This window comes from Equus caballus, chromosome 23 (assembly GCF_041296265.1).
Source record: "Equus caballus isolate H_3958 breed thoroughbred chromosome 23, TB-T2T, whole genome shotgun sequence".
Taxonomy (NCBI): domain Eukaryota; kingdom Metazoa; phylum Chordata; class Mammalia; order Perissodactyla; family Equidae; genus Equus; species Equus caballus.
This window is the reverse complement of record NC_091706.1, coordinates 12218297-12224305: the sequence shown is the minus strand read 5'-3', so window position 1 is coordinate 12224305 and position 6009 is coordinate 12218297. Positions and strand designations below refer to the sequence as shown.

Genomic DNA, 6009 nt, shown 5'->3' with positions numbered 1-6009 from the left:
TATAAAGTTTGCTTAAGCAAAAGTTGCGCATTTTGAGGGTCAGCCCCGGTGGCCTAGTGGTTAAGTTTAGCACACTCCTCTTCAGCAGCCTGGGTTCAGTTCCCGGGTGCAGACCTACACTGTTCCATTAGCAGCCATGCTATGCTGGGGGCCCACATTCTAAAAAATAGGGGAAGACTGGCACGGATGTTAGCTCACGGCAAATCTTCCTTGGCAAAATAATATAAAATAAAATAAAAAATTGCACATTTTGAGGCAGCACTGGCTGACATATGGCAATTGTTGAGGCCTTGCCTTCATACTGGAAGCTGATTTAGGGCCCTGGAAAGAAAGAAGCCCCAGACTGAGGGTCTAAATTATGTTGAAACTGTACAGACATGAGGTTTCCAAGCCTTTTAAGAGAAACACACACACACACACACTCATGAAAGAAAGGATAAAGAAGAAAATAAATCTACTCTGGCCTCAATTTCCAATCTGTAAAATGAGAAAGCCAGACTGGAAGGTTCTGCAAGGTCCTTCCAGCTCTGAGTGCAACAGACTCTCAGATCCCGTGTCTGTGTTAGCCCTGTGTGGACAGTGAGATTAAAAACACAGGCTGCTCTCCAGCAAAACTTTAATTGCAGACCTTTAATTAGAAAAACAATCAAAGTACACTTTCAGATTATGTTTTTTAATTTTATTTTTGTGTTTTTCTTGTTTCCATTTTATTTTGAAAGAGACATGAAAGCCACAATTTTGCCAAATTGCTGCGCCCATTTCCTTACTATACGACTAACCTGGCAAGATAACCTAAAACAATTTTCTAAAATTTATTTTTAATGAGAAACTTAGGACCCTGAAATTTGTCTTAAAAATGATTTTCCTTCGGACTCTTCTAGGGCTCACAGGGTTTCCGTACCTCAATGCCAATGGCAGGGCAAAGGGACGCGGCTCAGTTTAGCAATTCCCTCGTGTTAGTCTTGTTCAAAGTTGTTTTTTTCTTAATGGCTTAGAAGAGCCATTCGATTGCTTTGATTCTAGTAGTAGAAGCTTCAATGGGGACGGTAGGTGAACGCCCGTGTAATGTTTAGTCTATTAAAATGGCCCTATCCAAAGCTTACACAGGGTGCATTCTTACCAGGGACTCTGAATAAGGGGAGGTCATCACGGAAGAAAGCATGAGAAAATAGGAGCGCTAAAGTGAGTCTGGGAGTGCCCCTCCTCTGTCCAGATTAGGTCCCATGATTATAGTGGACATTTGTTTTCGCCCCCTCTCATGGCGAGAGGGAAGGATCTCCCCAAAGTCTCCCTGTGTGCTTCCAGAAAGCTGACTTGCCCGCAGGCTTCACAGTGGAGCATGGACATTAGACCACAGTTCCTCAAACTGTCTGTGGTGAAGGCCCAGTTTGCTTTCTCTCCCACATCCCCACACACTGTGGACTGATACTTGTGAAAAATACCATACGAATGAAGCACTGGAAAAACGACCCACAAAATAAAGACATAAAATATAAGCCTCAATTTTTTATTATTAGATTTAATCACTCTGTCGAATTGCAACAAAAGTTTGTAACCATCCTCAATTTCTATACTTATCATGTTGCAGATGATAATAGAAATGTGTGAGCAGGCCCTGGTCCGTGGACTACACTATGAGCAGCACTGACTTAGATGAGGCCAGTGGTATTCTCTGGTTCCCAGTAAGTATCTCAGGGGTGTTCTTATGTCCTGAGCTGGTCCCATTCACGTGAATGTTGGGGCTTGAGTTGAGGGCACTGGGACAATAATGCTCTGTTTTTCCTGGCTGGATGCCACCTTAGGATCACAAGAGAAGTTTGGCTTGAGAATGAATTAACACTGAGAAAGCAGAACCAATGGATCACGAGTCAGAGGCTGAATCTACTCCTGTATTGTACGGAAATATAAGCCAATAAATTAAAATTTTTTGCTTAAGCCACAATTCATCTGATTTTCCATTGTCTGTGAAAGAAAGAGTCCTATGTGATACAGTGATTAATTTGCATATTTCCCATGAACTCTCAGCCAGCTTCTCTTTTGCCAGTCATCTTTCCAAAACACAGATCTGGGTATGCCAGTCTTCTGGTTATGGAAACCTAGCTTCCCACTGCCGTCAGCATAGGTTCAAACTTCCTAAACTGTCACTCAAAGTCTTTCACAATTGAGTCTCCTACACTTTTTCAGCCTAATTTCTTGCCACTCTCGCCCTCAGGCACATACCCTATGCTTTAGCGTGACCAGACATCTACTCTCATATGTCACAAGTTTTCTCACGTTCCCTCTGCCTGGATTGCGCTTCCTCTTCCAACACCCTTTCTGACTTTCCAAGAATGGACCCTTGAGGACATAAGGTGTGCATTATTTCCCAATGTTAAGCATTAGGCATCACCATCATTCCTGCTGATTCAAGGGCTAATTTTGAGAGTGTTGGCAGGAGGACAAATTGATGCCCCCAGACATTTGATAAAAACTGCATTTAGACCCCAAAGATCTCATTTCACAGGGAGTCTAACATAGTTATGCTACCAACATCTCAGAAAGCAACAAGCTTATATGAAGTGTGACTTTAACTTATTGCAAACATGGATAAGCAAGAAATGAAAACATACATCCACACCAAAACATGTACACAAATGTTCATAGCAACTTCATTAATAATAGCCAAAAAGTGGAAACAACCCAAATGTCCATCAACAGATCAATGTATAAACAAAATGCGGTCTATCCATACAGTGGAGTGCTATTTACCATAAAAAGAAATGAAGTAATGATACATGTTACAACATGAACAAACCTTGAAAGCATTATGCTAAGTGAAAGAAGCCAGATACAAAAGGCCACATATTGTATGATTCCATTTATATAAAATGTCTGGAACTGACAAATCTATAGAGAAGGTAGATTAGTGCTAACCTAGGGCTGGGGGGAATGAGAAGATAAAGGGTGAAGGCTAAGGGGAATAGAGTTTCTTTTTACAGTGAAAAAATGTTCTAAAATTGATTGTGGTGATGGATGCACAGCCTTGTGAATATACTAAAAGCTGTTGAATTGTACACTTTTAATGGGTGAATTGTATGGTATGTAAATTAGGCCTCAATAAAGTGATTTTTAAAAAAATTTCATAGGAGTTTTATTCATAATTGCCAAAACTGGGAAGAAACCAAGATACCCAAGGTGACAGGATAAATCAACTGTGGTGGATCCAGACAACTGAACATTATTCAGTGCTAAAGAGAAATGAATTATTGAGGCATGAAAAGACATGGAGGAACCTTAAATTCATATTACTAAGTGAAAGAAGTCAGTTTGAAAAGACTGTGTACTGTACGATTCCCAACCACATGACATTCTGGAAAAGGCAAAATTATGGAGACAGCAAAGACATCAGGGGGCAGTGGGGAGGAAGAACACAGAGGACTTTTAGGGCAGTGAAAATACCCGCAGTGGTGGATACCTGTCATTGTACGTTTGTCCAAACCCATAGAATGTACACCACCAAGAGTGAAGCCTAATGGATTATCGAGTGATAATAATGTGTCAGTGTAGGTTCATTGATTGTAACAAATGTCCACTCTGGTGCCGGATGTTGATAGTGGGGGACGCTGTGTGTGTGTTGCAGGGGAAAGGGGCATATGGGAACTCTGTATTTTCTGCTCAATTTTGCTGTGAACCTGAAACTGCTCTAAAAAAATAAAGTAAGAAGAAGAAGATGAAAAAGAAGAGGAGGAGGAGGAGGAGGCAGAGTAAGAAGAGGAGGAGGGGAAGGAGATGTCATGAGGCCCATCTCACTTGGCACCAGCTCTGAAGCTTTCCCTGACCCCTCTCTCCTCTGCCTCCTGGCAGGAGAATATCTGTGTTTTCACTGTGTTCTCATTCCTACTTCTTTTACAGTTCGCGTCACTTTATCATAGTTGTTTACAGGTCTCACTTACTGAACCATGACCTGCTCAAGGGCAGAGGCACTGCCTTATTGTGTTGATGTTTCTTCTAGAAACACTACAGACTAGAGTTTGACAAAAGTTTGTTGTGTGGATGAATGAAGGACATCGTACAGCTACTCTTTTAAATGCAGCTTTAAAGGATTTCGCTCCAGAATCTGTTCTTCATGCTTTTTGGTATCCTGAAAACAGCTGCCTCCATGTGGCTCATGCCAGGGACAGTGGTCAGGATGTGAGAGGACTGTCCCTAGAAAATTGAGAATGTATGAGAATCCCAAACTAACGACTTAGCCCTCTTGAGTCTCCTCCAATGGCAGCATGTTATTCTAGTAGAGCCTGTGGAAAACACTCCTCCTGGGAGACATAAGCAAGTGCCGTCTGAAATCCAGGACCAGACTTCTGTGGTGACGTCAGTCCACTGGGAAGATGTTATGGGGCTGTGGGGAGAAGATCTCACGCTACCAAAAGCCATCTCTGCCACCTCTGCATGGCTGCCTGAAATGCTCTGGTGAGAGATTTGTTCCAGGGCTTGAGGGGAGAGAGATGTAAAGTGTGTGAGCTGTATTCCTGGAAGAGGGAGGTTTGAACTGTTATTGTCCGTTTACACTTTACTGATAGTCATGTGTAATATAGTTCTTGAAAGCAGGTTTTAAGAGGGCAATAGAGAAAACCTATAAAGACGCTGGTGCTGAGGTGGAAAAGGAAAAGATACCTGAGAGGTGACAGAATAACAAAAATAGCTTTTCTTTACTTCCCACATTTGCCAGCATTTAATGGACAAAGTGAATATTCTTAGCCACACAAGTGCTTTAATTTTAGGACTCGGGCACACTTTTTATTTTAAGAAGTCTCTTATTGACATTGTTTAAAATAGAAGCGTTGAAGATGTAGGGGATTCAGTAGTCAGGGTTCTGCTACTCACTTGCTGAACAATCTGGGGAAGTCACTCACCCTCTCTGAGCTTCAGTTTTACTCATTGATAAAAGGGGCACAATAATACCTGTCCTGCTTGCGTCCCAGCGTGGTTGTGAAAATCCACTGAGATAACGGCAAGTAAAGTGCTTTATAAATTAGACACGTAAGTTTCTTATTCACAGTTGATGTTAGTGTGGGGGGAGCAGGAGCTATGGACCTCTCCCACTAAACATCGATGGGGTTTCTTTTTGGTGGTACAAAAAGAAAAAAAACCCCAAATATTGTACCTTTAGAATCTTGTTCCTTGTTCTGAAAAGGAATCGTACCAGCATTTGGGGAAAAGCCTTTTTATTGAAACTTCTGGTAGGTGTTAACTGAAGGCACTCAGTGTATGTTAAGGATATTTATCCAACACGTGCCCTTTTAAAGGAGGCAAGCTGCTCTTTGACCATCTTTGTTGATTTGTATCAGAAACTGGAGAGGGGAGAGCTGCAGGGACGCCCTCCTGAGGAGCCCGGTGTGTTGGAGCAGTTGTCACTCACAGTGTCTGTCCCTTCTCTGATCTCTTCCTGAGATCGCTTGGCAGTTCCCAGATGTGCCGGGGCCTCTCCTGTACAGTGGTGTCACTCTTGACCTGTGCAGGGTTTTTCCCTAAAACCGCAGCTCATGGTTCAAGGACAGAGACATGACTTACAGGTACTTGTGTCTCCTGGTTTCCAGCAGTAAATATTTATTAAATGAAACTTGGCTCAGGCTGCCTATCAAGGCAAGGAGGAAGTGGCACCTCCCAGCAGGTTTTGTCCTCCAGGAAGGGTACCTGTTCCTGTGTAATTGAAAGGAGACCCCACCAGAGTGAAGGCTGTCTCACCCTTTCACAGAGATCAGGTGACAGTGCTGGGCTGTGGGTGTCAGAGCAAGGGCATCACAGCTTAAGAAAGACGTGAGAAATTAGGAGACCCGTCAGAGGACAGCTGTCATGAAGATAAGGAGTTTGGAAAAGAAGATGTAGGAGGAGGGGAGGGAAGTACTGGGATTATTTAAACCTGACAGGAGGAGCCTGAAGAAAGCGTGACAGGTGGTTGATTTTTGAACATACGTGGGGTGATCATATAGAGCAGAGCTTCTCAGCCTTTTTCGTGGCAAGGCGCTCTTAGGA

The 6009-nt window shown here is 42.8% G+C and overlaps 1 long non-coding RNA gene across 1 annotated transcript; it reads left to right on the top strand.

The window, feature by feature from the left end:
- Positions 1 to 1556: 1556 nt before the first annotated feature.
- On the top strand, positions 1557 to 3120 carry LOC138920489 (uncharacterized). The gene is made up of 2 exons (XR_011431725.1): positions 1557 to 1682; positions 1803 to 3120. It is a non-coding gene; the product is annotated as an uncharacterized lncRNA (long non-coding RNA).
- The last annotated feature ends 2889 nt before the right edge of the window (positions 3121 to 6009 follow it).